Source organism: Mustelus asterias, unplaced genomic scaffold (genome assembly GCF_964213995.1).
Source record: "Mustelus asterias unplaced genomic scaffold, sMusAst1.hap1.1 HAP1_SCAFFOLD_4453, whole genome shotgun sequence".
NCBI classification, from domain to species: Eukaryota; Metazoa; Chordata; class Chondrichthyes; order Carcharhiniformes; family Triakidae; genus Mustelus; species Mustelus asterias.
The window spans coordinates 3,257-18,157 of record NW_027594396.1 but is presented as its reverse complement, the minus strand read 5'-3'; the positions used below and the strand labels follow the sequence as shown (position 1 = coordinate 18,157).

The 14,901-nt window shown below is 58.0% G+C and overlaps 1 pseudogene across 1 annotated transcript; it reads left to right on the top strand.

The window, feature by feature from the left end:
* Nucleotides 1-372: 372 nt before the first annotated feature.
* LOC144491107 (ER membrane protein complex subunit 3-like) lies at nt 373-11,288 on the top strand (annotated as a pseudogene). Its single transcript, XR_013497397.1, has 8 exons — nt 373-843; nt 2,640-2,697; nt 4,733-4,826; nt 6,839-6,943; nt 8,907-8,988; nt 9,656-9,735; nt 10,199-10,281; nt 11,046-11,288. The product of XR_013497397.1 is annotated as an ER membrane protein complex subunit 3-like (transcript).
* The last annotated feature ends 3,613 nt before the right edge of the window (nt 11,289-14,901 follow it).

Sequence of the window (14,901 nt, the reverse complement as noted above, 5' to 3'; positions counted from 1 at the left end):
AGCTGATTGGTCCGATCGAACATTTAAAAATAAACGGTCGCCAGAGGAAAAAAACTGAAAAAAATTCAAATTCCCGAAAACCCAAAAAAACCCCAAAAAAACCCCCCAATCCCCGCCCCGCCCCCAATCCCCGCCCCGCCCCCAATCCCCGCCCCCAATCCCCGCCCCGCCCCCAATCCCCGCCCCGCCCCCAATCCCCCGCCCCCAATCCCCGCCCCGCCCCCAATCCCCGCCCCGCCCCCAATCCCCGCCCCGCCCCCAATCCCCGCCCCGCCCCGCCCCCAATCCCCGCCCCGCCCCCAATCCCCGCCCCGCCCCCAATCCCCGCCCCGCCCCCACTCACACCGACAGTTTTATAAATATTTCCTCCGCTTCCGGGTCGCAGGTGACGGGAGTTCATCCAAATTCACCCGCCGCCCGGAGCCCCCCAGGCCCGCCGCTCCCAGACCCGGAGCCCCCCCAGACCCGCCGCTCCCAGGCCCGGAGCCCCCCAGACCCGCCGCTCCCAGACCCGCCGCCCGGAGCCCCCAGACCCGCCGCTCCCAGGCCCGGAGCCCCCCAGACCCGCCGCCCGGAGCCCCCCAGACCCGCCGCCCGGAGCCCCCAGACCCGCCGCTCCCAGACCCGGAGCCCCCAGACCCGCCGCTCCCAGACCCGGAGCCCCCAGACCCGCCGCCCGCGATGGCCCGGGCCGGCGCTGAGCTGCTGCTGGACTCCAGTATCCGCCTGTGGGTGGTTTTTGCCCATTGTGCTGATCAGCTTCTCGGTGGGGCTGATCCGGCACAACCTCAGCCGCTTGTTCCAGGGGGAGAGGAGACTGCAACTGGAGCAGCTGTCTGACAGGTTAACACTAACTAGCTTAACCCACCTCACTAACCTAACCACATCACCCCGTCAGCGAAACCTAACCCGGTTAACACTGACCCCGTCAGCATAACCTAACCCGCTTCACTAACCTAACCCGATTAACACTAACCCGGTCAGCGTAACCTAACCCGCTTCACTAGCCTAACCCGGTTAACACTGACCCCGTCAGCGTAACCTAACCCGGTTAACACTAACCCCGTCAGCGTAACCTAACCCAAATAACACTAACCCCGTCAGCGTAACCTAACCTGGTTAACACTGACCCCGTCACTGTAACCTAACCCGGTTAACACTAACCCAGTCAGCGTAACCTAACCCGATTAACACTAACCCGGTCAGCGTAACCTAACCCAAATAACACTAACCCAGTCAGCGTAACCTAACCCAGTTAACTTAACCTAGTCGGCGTAACCTAACCTGATTAACACTAACCCAGTCAGCGTAACCGAACCCAATTAACTTAACACAACCCAGTCAACAACACTAACTCGGTTAACGCTAACCCAGTCAACATAACTTAACCCTGTCAACTTAACTTAACCCAGTCAATGTAACACCTAACCTGATCAACTTAACACTAACTTGGTTGAAAAAACCAAACTATAACCTGACTTGCTCGATGTTAACCCAACCAAACCCAGTAGGCAAACCTAGTCAATTTAACCTAACCTGGTCAACATAAACAACCCAAGTCAATGTGACCAAACCCGGTTAACGCAAACGCAGTCAACATAACCTAACCCGGTCAATGTAACCAAACTTGATAACCTGATTTGCTCGATGTTAACTTAATCTGGTCAACATAGGCAACCCAAGTCAATGTGACCTAACCCGGTTAACAGTAACGTTCTGACCAATTATTGACAATAATGACAAATTTAACACAACCTGGTTAATATAACCAAAATCTGGTTAATGTAATCCAGCCTGATTAATATAATTTAACCTGCTCAATGTTAGCCTAGATGGGTCAATATGGTTAATGACAAGTTATTCTAGCCTGGTTAATATAACTTAAATCTGGTTAACATAATCCAGCCTCATTAATATAGATACTTTAACCTGTTCAATGTTAGCGGCCTATGGGATGGGTCAGTGTGGTTAATAACAAAATTTATCACTACCTGGTTAATCGATCCTGGTTAATATAATCTGAATGATCTAAAACCGTTACTCTAACTTAACCTGTTCACCCTCAGCAACACTCACAGGTCAATGTCATCAATGAGAAGTTTATCCCAACCTGGTTACTCAAACCTGGTTATTATAACCATGATCTGGTGAAGATAACCTAACCCAGTCAATCTGAGCTAACCCGGTTTACACCAGCAGGTTCCAGACCGTGTTACTGTCACAGTGATTGGATAAGTTTAAGTTTATTTATTAGTGTCACAAGTCGGCTTACATTAACACTGCAATGAAGTTACTGTGAAAATCCCCTGGTGGCCACACTCCGGTGCCTGTTCGGGTACACTGAGGGAGAATTTAGCACGGCCCAATGCACCCTAACCAGCACGTCTTTCAGACTGTGGGAGGAAACCGGAGCACCCGGAGGAAACCCACGCAGACACGGGGAGAATGTGCAGACTCCACACAGACAGTGACCCGAGCCGGGAATCGACCCCGGGTCCTTGGCGCTGTGAGGCAGCAGCGCTAACCGCTGTGCTACCGGTATAATGAGTTGTGTTTCTCTCTCTCTCTCTCTCTCTCTCTCCTCACCCGTACCCCAGCCTCCACATTTAATGTGTGATCTTGTCTCTCTCAAATTCCAGCCAGATTTTGCTGCGAAGCCGGAATTTACGGGAACATGGGAAGTATCTCCCTCGGCAGGTGAGGCGGGGTGGTGGGGGGGGTTACCATTGACCAGGCTGAGAGTTCGTCACTTTAGACCGGGGGACACACCTTGGGGGTAGAGAGACTTCATGGAGGCTTTTCGGAATAGGAAGGGGTTTCGAGAGGGTGGACATCGAGAAGATGTTTTCTCTTGAGTGTGCATGTGTCAGGGAGTGGGGGAGAATGTGGGACTCGCTCCCACGGGGAGTGGGGGAGAATGTGGGACTCGCTCCCACGGGGAGTGGGGGAGAATGTGGGACTCGCTCCCACGGGGGGAGTGGGGGAGAATGTGGGACTCGCTCCCACGGGGAGTGGGGGAGAATGTGGGACTCGCTCCCACGGGGAGTGGGGGAGAATGTGGGACTCGCTCCCACGGGGAGTGGGGGAGAATGTGGGACTCGCTCCCACGGGGAGTGGGGGAGAATGTGGGACTCGCTCCCACGGGGGGAGTGAGGGAGAATGTGGGACTCGCTCCCACGGGGAGTGGGGGAGAATGTGGGACTCGCTCCCACGGGGAGTGGGGGAGAATGTGGGACTCGCTCCCACGGGGAGTGGGGGAGAATGTGGGACTCACTCCCACAGGGAGTGGGGGAGAATGTGGGACTCGCTCCCACGGGGAGTGGGGAGAATGTGGGACTCGCTCCCACGGGGAGTGGGGGAGAATGTGGGACTCGCTCCCACGGGGAGTGGGGAGAATGTGGGACTCGCTCCCATGGAGAGTGGGGGAGAATGTGGGACTCGCTCCCACGGGGAGAGTGGGGAGAATGTGGGACTCGCTCCCACGGGGAGTGGGGGAGAATGTGGGACTCGCTCCCACGGGGAGTGGGGGAGAATGTGGGACTTGCTCCCACGGGGAGAGTGGGGGAGAATGTGGGACTCGCTCCCATGGGGAGTGGGGGAGAATGTGGGACTCGCTCCCACGGGGAGAGTGGGGGGGAATGTGGGACTCACTCCCACGGGGGGAGTGGAGGAGAATGTGGGACTCGCTCCCACGGGGGAGTTGCAGGGGGGGGGGGAGAATGTGGGACTCACTCCCATGGGGAGTGGGGGAGAATGTGGGACTCGCTCCCACGGGGAGAGTGGGGGGGAATGTGGGACTCACTCCCACGGGGGAGTTGCAGGGGGGGGGGGAGAATGTGGGACTCACTCCCATGGGGAGTGGGGGAGAATGTGGGACTCGCTCCCACAGGGAGAGTGGGGGGGAATGTGGGACTCGCTCCCACGGGGAGAGTGGGGGGGAATGTGGGACTCACTCCCACGGGGGAGTTGCAGGGGGGGGGGGGAGAATGTGGGACTCACTCCCATGGGGAGTGGGGGAGAATGTGGGACTCGCTCCCACGGGGAGAGTGGGGGGGAATGTGGGACTCACTCCCACGGGGAGTGGGGGAGAATGTGGGACTCGCTCCCATGGGGAGAATGTGGGACTCACTCCCACGGGGAGTGGGGGAGAATGTGGGACTCGCTCCCACGGGGAGTGGGGGAGAATGTGGGACTCGCTCCCACGGGGAGAATGTGGGACTCGCTCCCACGGGGAGAATGCGGGAGAATGTGGGACTTGCTCCCACGGGGAGCAGGGGAGAATGTGGGACTTGCTCCCACGGGGAGTGGGGAGAATGTGGGACTCGCTCCCATGGGGGAGCGGGGGAGAATGTGGGACTCGCTCCCACGGGGAGTGGGGAGAATGTGGGACTCGCTCCCACGGGGAGTGGGGAGAATGTGGGACTCGCTCCCATGGGGGAGTGGGGGAGAATGTGGGACTCGCTCCCACGGGGAGTGGGGGAGAATGTGGGACTCGCTCCCACGGGGAGGAGTGGGGGAGAATGTGGGACTCGCTCCCACGGGGAGAATGTGGGACTCACTCCCACGGGGAGTGGGGGAGAATGTGGGACTCGCTCCCACGGGGGGGAGTGGGGGTGAATGTTGACTCGCTCCCACGGGGAGTGGGTGAGAATGTGGCTGGCTGTTTAGACGCGATTTTGGAATTATTACCCAAACCCTCACTGTCCTCTATCCCCCCTACCGTCCCACACAGTCATTCATCATGCGCAAACACTTCTTCAACGATGCAGAATCAGGATTCTTCAAGAAAACCAAAAGAAAGGTCACCCCAAAAAACCCCATGACAGGTAATGCCTCCCTTGGTCGAACAGCACAGACACTGGGTAACACTGAGACACTGGTGGGGACGGGTCTGTCACTGTATAACACTGGGGCACAGTACTGGTGGGGATGGGTCTGTCGCTGTATAACACTGGGGTACAGTACTGGTGGGGACGGGTCTGTCACTGTGTAACACTGGGGTACAGTACTGGTGGGGACGGGTCTGTCACTGTATAACACTGGGGTACAGTACTGGTGGGGATGGGTCTGTCACTGTATAACACTGGGGTACAGTACTGGTGGGGACGGGTCTGTCACTGTATAACACTGGGGTACAGTACTGGTGGGGACGGGTCTGTCACTGTATAACACTGGGGTACAGTACTGGTGGGGACGGGTCTGTCACTGTACAACACTGGGGTACAGTACTGGTGGGGACAGGTCTGTCACTGTATAACACTGGGGTACAGTACTGGTGGGGACGGGTCTGTCACTGTATAACACTGGGGTACAGTACTGGTGGGGACGGGTCTGTCACTGTATAACACTGGGGTACAGTACTGGTGGGGACGGGTCTGTCACTGTATAACACTGGGGTACAGTACTGGTGGAGATGGGTCTGTTACTGTATAACACTGGGGTAACAGCACTGGTGGGGACGAGTCTGTCACTGTATAACACTGGGGTACAGTACTGGTGGGGACGGGTTCTGGGGTTCAGGATGTTGGGGATTATTGGGGTGGGGGTTCAGGATGTTGGGGATTATTGGGGTGGGGGTTCAGGATGTTGGGGATTATTGGGGTGGGTGTTCTGGGGTACAGGATGTTGGGGATTATTGGGGTGGGTGTTTTGGGGTACAGGATGTTGGGGATTATTGGGGTGGGTGTTCTGGGGTACAGGATGTTGGGGATTATTGGGGTGGGGGTTCAGGATGTTGGGGATTATTGGGGTGGGGGTTCAGGATGTTGGGGATTATTGGGGTGGGTGTTCTGGGGTTCAGGATGTTGGGGATTATTGGGGTGGGGGTTCAGGATGTTGGGGATTATTGGGGTGGGGGTTCAGGATGTTGGGGATTATTGGGGTGGGGGTTCAGGATGTTGGGGATTATTGGGGTGGGGGTTCAGGATGTTGGGGATTATTGGGGTGGGGGTTCAGGATGTTGGGGATTATTGGGGTGGGGGTTCAGGATGTTGGGGATTATTGGGGTGGGGGTTCAGGATGTTGGGGATTATTGGGGTGGGGGTTCAGGATGTTGGGGATTATTGGGGTGGGGGTTCAGGATGTTGGGGATTATTGGGGTGGGGGTTCAGGATGTTGGGGATTATTGGGGTGGGGGTTCAGGATGTTGGGGATTATTGGGGTGGGGGTTCAGGATGTTGGGGATTATTGGGGTGGGGGTTCAGGATGTTGGGGATTATTGGGGTGGGGGTTCAGGATGTTGGGGATTATTGGGGTGGGGGTTCAGAATGTTGGGGATTATTGGGGTGGGGGTTCAGGATGTTGGGGATTATTGGGGTGGGGGTTCAGGATGTTGGGGATTATTGGGGTGGGGGTTCAGGATGTTGGGGATTATTGGGGTGGGGGTTCAGGATGTTGGGGATTATTGGGGTGGGGGTTCAGGATGTTGGGGATTATTGGGGTGGGGGTTCAGGATGTTGGGGATTATTGGGGTGGGGGTTCAGGATGTTGGGGATTATTGGGGTGGGGGTTCAGGATGTTGGGGATTATTGGGGTGGGGGTTCAGGATGTTGGGGATTATTGGGGTGGGGGTTCAGGATGTTGGGGATTATTGGGGTGGGGGTTCAGGATGTTGGGGATTATTGGGGTGGGGGTTCAGGATGTTGGGGATTATTGGGGTGGGGGTTCAGGATGTTGGGGATTATTGGGGTGGGGGTTCAGGATGTTGGGGATTATTGGGGTGGGGGTTCAGGATGTTGGGGATTATTGGGGTGGGGGTTCAGGATGTTGGGGATTATTGGGGTGGGGGGTTCTGCCCTGTCTCGTTGCCCTCCTGTCTGATGCACAGTTCTCCTTGCAGATCCCAGCATGCTGACGGATATGATGAAGGGGAATTTGACCAATGTGCTTCCGATGATTCTGATAGGCGGCTGGATTAACTGGGCGTTCTCTGGATTCGTCACCAGTAAGTCTGTCCCGAGTCAGGCTGAGTTTGGAGACGCGCGCTCTCTCTCTCTGTGGGAGAGCGGTGGGGACAGGGTAGCAGGGTGCGTTATGCTGCAGGCTCATGGTCCAGGAATTGGCCAAAGCAGAGGGAGTACAGAATTATACAGCACAGAGGAGGCCATTCAGCCCATCGAGCCTGCACCGACAACAACCCCGCTCGGCCCTATCCCCCGAACCCACGTTTACCCTGACACTCAGGGGCAATTTAATCCACCTAACCCGCACATCTTTGAACTGTGGGAGGAAACCGGAGCACCCGGAGGAAACCCACGCAGACACGGGGAGAACGTGCAGATTCCAGACAGTGACCCAAGCCGGGAATCGAACCCGGCTCCCTGGCGCTGTGAGGCAGCAGTGCTAACCCACTGTGTGACCGTGCCCCCGGGAATGGAACCCGGCTCCCTGGCGCTGTGAGGGAGCAGTGAACCCGGGTCCCTGGTGCTGTGAGGCAGCAGTGTTAACCCACTGTGTCACCGTGCCCCCGGGAATCGAACCCGGCTCCCTGGCGCTGTGAGGGAGCAGCGCTAACCCACTGTGTCACCGTGCCCCCGGGAATCGAACCCGGCTCCCTGGCGCTGTGAGGGAGCAGTGAACCCGGGTCCCTGGCGCTGTGAGGCAGCAGTGCTAACCCGCTGTGTCACCGTGCCCCCGGGAATCGAACCCGGGTCCCTGGCGCTGTGAGGGAGCAGCGCTAACCCGCTGTGTCACCGTGCCCCCGGGAATCGAACCCGGGTCCCTGGCGCTGTGAGGCAGCAGTGCTAACCCGCTGTGTCACCGTGCCCCCGGGAATCGAACCCGGGTCCCTGGCGCTGTGAGGGAGCAGTGCTAACCCACTGTGTCACCGTGCCCCCGGGAATCGAACCCGGGTCCCTGGCACTGTGAGGGAGCAGCGTCAACCCACTGTGTCACCGTGCCCCCGGGAATCGAACCCGGGTCCCTGGCGCTGTGAGGGAGCAGTGAACCCGGCTCCCTGGCGCTGTGAGGCAGCAGTGCTAACCCACTGTGTCACCGTGCCCCCGGGAATCGAACCCGGCTCCCTGGCGCTGTGAGGCAGCAGCGCTAACCACTGTGTCACCGTGCCCCCGGGAATCGAACCCGGCTCCCTGGCGCTGTGAGGGAGCAGTGCTAACCCACTGTGTCACCGTGCCCCCGGGAATCGAACCCGGCTCCCTGGCGCTGTGAGGGAGCAGTGCTAACCCACTGTGTCACCGTGCCCCCGGGAATCGAACCCGGCTCCCTGGCGCTGTGAGGGAGCAGCGCTAACCCACTGTGTCACCGTGCCCCCGGGAATCGAACCCGGCTCCCTGGCGCTGTGAGGCAGCAGCGCTAACCCACTGTGTCACCGTGCCCCCGGGAATCGAACCCGGCTCCCTGGCGCTGTGAGGGAGCAGTGAACCCGGGTCCCTGGCGCGGTGAGGCAGCAGTGCTAACCCACTGTCACTGTGCCCCCGGGAATCGAACCCGGCTCCCTGGCGCTGTGAGGCAGCAGCGCTAACCCACTGTGTCACCGTGCCCCCGGGAATCGAACCCGGCTCCCTGGCGCTGTGAGGCAGCAGCGCTAACCCACTGTGTCACCGTGCCCCCGGGAATCGAACCCGGCTCCCTGGCGCTGTGAGGCAGCAGCGCTAACCCGCTGTGTCACCGTGCCCCCGGGAATCGAACCCGGGTCCCTGGCGCTGTGAGGCAGCAGCGCTAACGCACTGTGTCACCGTGCCCCCGGGAATCGAACCCGGCTCCCTGGCGCTGTGAGGCAGCAGTGCTAACCCACTGTGTCACCGTGCCCCCGGGAATCGAACCCGGGTCCCTGGCGCTGTGAGGCAGCAGTGCTAACCCACTGTGTCACTGTATGTATTTATTTTTTGATGATCTCACTCCGGCTCCGACAGGTTTAAGCTGACTTCTCTCTCTCTCTCCCTCCACAGCGAAGGTTCCCTTCCCGCTGACTCTCCGCTTTAAGCCCATGTTACAGCGTGGAATCGAGCTGGTTTCTCTCGACGCGTCCTGGTGAGTCCCCACCCAATCACAACAGAGTTGGCCATTCTGCCCCTCTCTAAAGCCTGTCACACAGGAACAGGGGGAGGCCATTCAGCCCTTCTCTCTCAGGCCTGTTACACAAGAACAGGGGGAGGCCATTCGGCCCCTTTCGAGCCTGTTACACAGGAACAGGGGGAGGCCATTCAGCCCCTCTCTCTCTCTCAGGCCTGTTACACAAGAACAGGAGGAGGCCATTCAGCCCTTCTCTCTCAGGCCTGTTACACAAGAACAGGGGGAGGCCATTCGGCCCCTTTCGAGCCTGTTACACAGGAACAGGGGGAGGCCATTCAGCCCCTCTCTCTCCAGCCTGTTACACAGGAACAGGGGGAGGCCATTCAGCCCCTCTCTCTCAGGCCTGTTACACAAGAACAGGAGGAGGCCATTCAGCCCCTCTCTCTCTCCAGCCTGCTACACAAGAACAGGAAGAAGCCCATTCAGCCCGCCCTGTCTCTCGAGAGGGGCTACGGGAGGTGAGAGAGGCTGGGGGAGTGGAGGGTGGGTTGATGCTGCCTGGGAGGGTCTGGCCATCGGCAGCTGCAGCTGTCCGGACGGGAGTGAGTGCTCCATTCAGGGGTGTGGGGATCCCAGACTGCCGGCATCTTCTGTGACTAATCGCCACCTCTCTCTCTGTCCACAGGGTCAGTTCAGCATCCTGGTATTTCCTCAATGTGTTTGGATTGCGCAGTCTGTATTCCTTAATCCTGGGGCAGGATAACGGTAAGGACAGCGAGCCGGGACCCACCCCCCGTCTCTCTCTCCTCCCCCCCCCCCCCCCCCCCGCCCCCCGGGAGCCCTGTCTCCTCCCCCGCCCCCCCCCCCCCGCCCCCCCTCCCCCGCCCCCCCTGTTTCCATCCCCCCCCCCCCCCCCCCCCCCCCCGGGACCCCTGTCTCCCTCCCCCCCCCGCTCCCCCTGTTTCCTCTCCCCCCCCCCCGGGACCCCTGTCCCCCCCCCCCCCCGGGACCCCTGTCTCCTTCCCCACCCCCCCGGGACCCCTGTCTCTCTCTTGCCCCCACCCGCCCCTCTTTCTCTCTCTCTTTCTCCCCCCCCCCCCCCCATCCCCCCTGGACCTCCATCTCTCTCTCTCTCTCCTCCCCACACCTTCCCCCGGGACCCCTGTTTCTGTCCCCCCGCCCCCGGGAGACCGTCTCTCTCTCAAGTTCCACTCTCTCTCCTCCGTAGCTGCTGACCAGTCCCGGATCCTCCAGGACCAGCTGACGGGCGCTGCCATCTCGATGCCCCCAGATACCAACAAGGCCTTCAAGGTTCGTATCCGGGAGACGGAGCAGAGGGGCAAGGGATAGCACGGAGTCGGGAGTGGCCGTGACTGCTCTGTACAGTAATAGTGTTCAGTCTCACTGACACGTAGTAGATCCCACCGGATTAGATCTCCCTCCCAGAGTGCATTCTCCTGAGTGGATCCCTCTGGGTCGGTTCGATATGTCAGGGAGTGGATTTCTCTGAATGCCTCTCTCGCTGTGTCTGCCCCCCCTCTCTCTCTGTGTCTGCCCCCCCTCTCTCTCTGTGTCTGCCCCCCCTCTCTCTCTGTGTCTGCCCCCCTCTCTCTCTGTGTCTGCCCCCCTCTCTCTCTGTGTCTGCCCCCCCTCTCTCTCTGTGTCTGCCCCCCCTCTCTCTCTGTGTCTGCCCCCCTCTCTCTCTGTGTCTGCCCCCCCTCTCTCTCTGTGTCTGCCCCCTCTCTCTCTCTCTCTGTGTCTGCCCCCCCTCTCTCTCTCTGTGTCTGCCCCCCCTCTCTCTCTCTCTGTGTCTGCCCCCCTCTCTCTCTCTCTGTGTCTGCCCCCCCTCTCTCTCTCTGTGTCTGCCCCCCCCCCTCTCTCTCTCTGTGTCTGCCCCCCCTCTCTCTCTCTCTGTGTCTGCCCCCCCTCTTTCTCTCTCTGTGTCTGCCCCCCCCCTCTCTCTCTCTGTGTCTGCCCCCCCCCTCTCTCTCTCTGTGTCTGCCCCCCCCCCCTCTCTCTCTCTCTCTCTCCCCGCCCGGGTGAGCACTAACTCTGTTCTCTCTGTCTCTCCCCAGGCAGAGTGGGAAGCTCTGGAAGTTGTGGATCATCACTGGGCTCTGGATGGAGTTGAGGAGGAGTTGCTGGGGAAGGAGTTGAACCTGGAGGAGTTTTACAGCCAGGATCAGCACCGGACGATGTTCTGAGCTGGTGCGGGGGGTCTGATCCACAGCGGCACCCCCAACCCAGCCAGCGTTTGTCAATCTGTAAATTAATATCAGACAGAGCTTCAAATGAATAAACATCTGCGTGTAATTGTATCAGTTTGTCTTAATGTGGATCAGTGAAACCGTGCAGCAACTGGCCAGTCAGCCCCTCTACTCCATGCTGCTGTTCCTGCTCCAAACCCACCTCCCCATCCATCGCCCCGATCCCACTCTCCCTCGTGTGTTTATCCAGCTCCACCCCCTCAAACACATCAACATTAATCACCTCCCCCACTCCCCCCCGCGGGAGCGAGTCCCGTGTCCTCCCCCCCTCCCCCCGCGGGAGCGGGTCCCGTGTCCTCCCCCCTCTCCCCCCGCGGGAGCGGGTCCCGTGTCCTCCCCCCCTCCCCCCGCGGGAGCGGGTCCCGTGTCCTCCCCCCCTCCCCCCGCGGGAGCGGGTCCCGTGTCCTCCCCCCCCCTCCCCCCGCGGGAGCGGGTCCCGTGTCCTCCCCCCTCCCCCCGCGGGAGCGGGTCCCGTGTCCTCCCCCCCTCCCCCCGCGGGAGCGGGTCCCTCCTCCTCCCCCACTCCCCCCGCGGGAGCGGGTCCCTCCTCCTCCCCCACTCCCCCCACTCCCCCCGCGGGAGCAGGTCCCTCCTCCTCCCCCACTCCCCCCGCGGGAGCGGGTCCCGTGTCCTCCCCCACTCCCCCCGCGGGAGCGGGTCTCGTGTCCTCCCCCACTCCCCCCGCGGGAGCGGGTCCCGTGTCTCCCACTCCCCCCGCGGGAGCGAATCCCTTTTCTTGCTCAATCACTCAGTCCACATTCTACACGATTGTGGCTAAATTGGACACTTCAATGGCCTTTAAACTCCACACTATTCCCATTATCCTGTATGTTATCAGTCAGGGATCTGTCAGTCTCTGCTTTATACCTACTCACTGACTGAGCTCCCTCTGGGATAGAGAATTCCAAACATTCTCCACCCTCTGTGTAAAATCTCTCCGAATCCCGGCTGCCTGGTTTGGAGGGTAGGTCATATGAGGAAAGGTTGAGGGAGCTAGGGCTGTTCTCTCTGGAGCGGAGGAGGCTGAGGGGAGACTTAATAGAGGTGTATAAAATGATGAAGGGGATAGATAGAGTGAACGTTCAAAGACTATTTCCTCGGGTGGATGGAGCTATTACAAGGGGGCATAACTATAGGGTTCGTGGTGGGAGATACAGGACGGATATCAGAGGTAGGTTCTTTACGCAGAGAGTGGTTGGGGTGTGGAATGGACTGCCTGCAGTGATAGTGGAGTCAGACACTTTAGAAACATTTAAGCGGTTATTGGATAGGCACATGGAGCACACCAGGATGATAGGGAGTGGGATAGCTTGATCTTGGTTTCAGATAAAGCTCGGCACAACATCGTGGGCCGAAGGGCCTGTTCTGTGCTGCACTGTCCTATGTTCTATGTTCTAAAGTGTCTTCCCCCTTATTCTGAAATTGTACCCCCTGGTTCTAGACTCCCCCCAGCCGAGGAAAACATCTTACCCGCACCTCCCCTTGTCTGTCCCTTTCAATATTCTGTCGCTTTCAATGAGATCACCTCTCATTCTTCGAAACACTCGCGAATACAGGCCCCAGTTCCCCCAATCTCTCTTCGTAAGACAGTCCCGTCGTCCCTGGAACAAGTCTGGTGAACCTTCGCTGTGCTCCCTCCATGGCAATACTATCCTTACTGAGGTAAGGGGAATAAAGCTGTGTACAGTACTCCAGGGGTGGTCTAACCAAGCTCCGATACAAATGAAGCCAGATCTCGCCACTCCTGTACTCAAATCCTCTTGCGATAAAGGCTAACATTCCATTAACCTTCCCAATAGCTCGCTGTACCTGCTCCTATCCTTCAGTGGCCTATTTTAATATTGTTACAGGTTGTGTCCATCCCTGGCCAGGAGCAGCATTTACCCCCCGTCCCTAATTACCCCCTTGAGGTGGTGGTGGGTGAGCCGCCATCTTGAACCCACTGCAGTCCCCGGGTGCTGTAGGTACACCCACAGCGCTGTTAGGGAGGGAATTCCAGGACTTTGATCCCAGCCACAGTGAAGGAACGGCCGGTATATTTCCCAGTCGGGATGGTGAGTGACTCGGAGGGAAACCTCCAGGTGGGGGTGTTCCCAGGTATCTGCTGCCCTTGTCCTTCTAGATGGTAGAGGTGGTGGGTTTGGAAGGTGCTGCCTAAGGAGCCTTGGTGAGTCATAAGAACTAGGAGCAGGAGGCGGCCATCTGGCCTATTCCGCCATTCAATAAGATCATTTCTGATCTTTTCGTGGACTCAGCTCCACTTACCCGCCCGCTCACCATAACCCTTAAAGCTTTTACTGTTCAAAAATCTATCTATCCTTGCCTTAAAAACATTCAATGAGGTAGCCTCAACTGCTTCACTGGGCAGGGAATTCCACAGATTCACAACCCTTTGTGTGAAGAAGTTCCTCCTCAACTCAGTCCTAAATCGTCTTCCCCTTATTTTGAGGCTATGCCCCCCTAGTTCTAGTTTCACCCGCCAGTGGAAACAACTTCCCTGCTTCTATCTTATCTATTCCCTTCATAATCTTATATGTTTCTATAAGATCTCCCCTCATTCTTCTGAATTCCAACGAGTATAGCCCCAGTCTACTCAGTCTCTCCTCATGAGCCAACCCTCTCAACTCCGGAATCAACCCAGTGAATCTCCTCTGCACCCCCTCCAGTGCCAGTATATCCTTTCTCAAGTAAGGAGACCAAAACTGTACACAGTACTCCAGGTGTGGCCTCACCAGCACCTTATACAGCTGCAACATAACCTCGCTGTTTTTAAACTCCATCCCTCTTGCAATGAAGGACAAAATTCCATTTGCCTTCTTAATTACCTGCAAACTAACTCCTTGTGATTCTTGCACAAGGACACCCAGGTCCCTCTGCACAGCAGCATGCTGCAATTTTTTACCATTTAAATAACAGTCCATTTTGCTGTTATTCCTACCAAAACGGATGCCCTCACATTTACCAACATTGTACTCCATCTGCCAGACCCTCGCCCACTCACTTAGACTATCTATATCCCTTTGGAGATTTTCAGCGTCCTCTGCACACTTTGCTCTGCTACTCATCTTAGTGTCATCTGCGAACCTTGACACTAAATCGCTGCAGTGGATCTTGTAGACGGTCCACACGGCTGTCACTGTGCGTCGGTGGTGGAGGGAGTGAGTGTTTGTGGTTAGCGTGTTGATCGAGCGGGGCTGCTTTGTCCTGGATGGTGTTGAGCTTCTCGAGTGTTGTTGGAGCCGCACTCATCCAGGCAAGTGGAGAGTGTTCCATCACACTCCTGACTTGTGTCCTTGTGGATGGTGGACAGGCTTTGGGGAGGGAGTCAGGAGGTGAGTTACTCTCCGCAGGATTCCCAGCCTCTGACCTGCTCTGGGAGCCACAGTATTTATACGGCTGGGTCCCAGTTCAGTTTCTGGTCAATTGGAACCCCCAGGATGTTGATAGTGGGAGGGAGTCAGTGATGGTAACCCCCAGGATGTTGATAATGGGGGAGTCAGTGATGGTAACCCCCAGGATGTTGATAGTGGGGATTCAGTGATGGTAACCCCCAGGATGTTGATATTGGGGGATTCAGTGATGGTAACCCCCAGGATGTTGATAGTGGGGGATTCAGTGATGGTAACCCCCAGGATGTTGATAGTGGGAGGGAGTCAGTGATGGT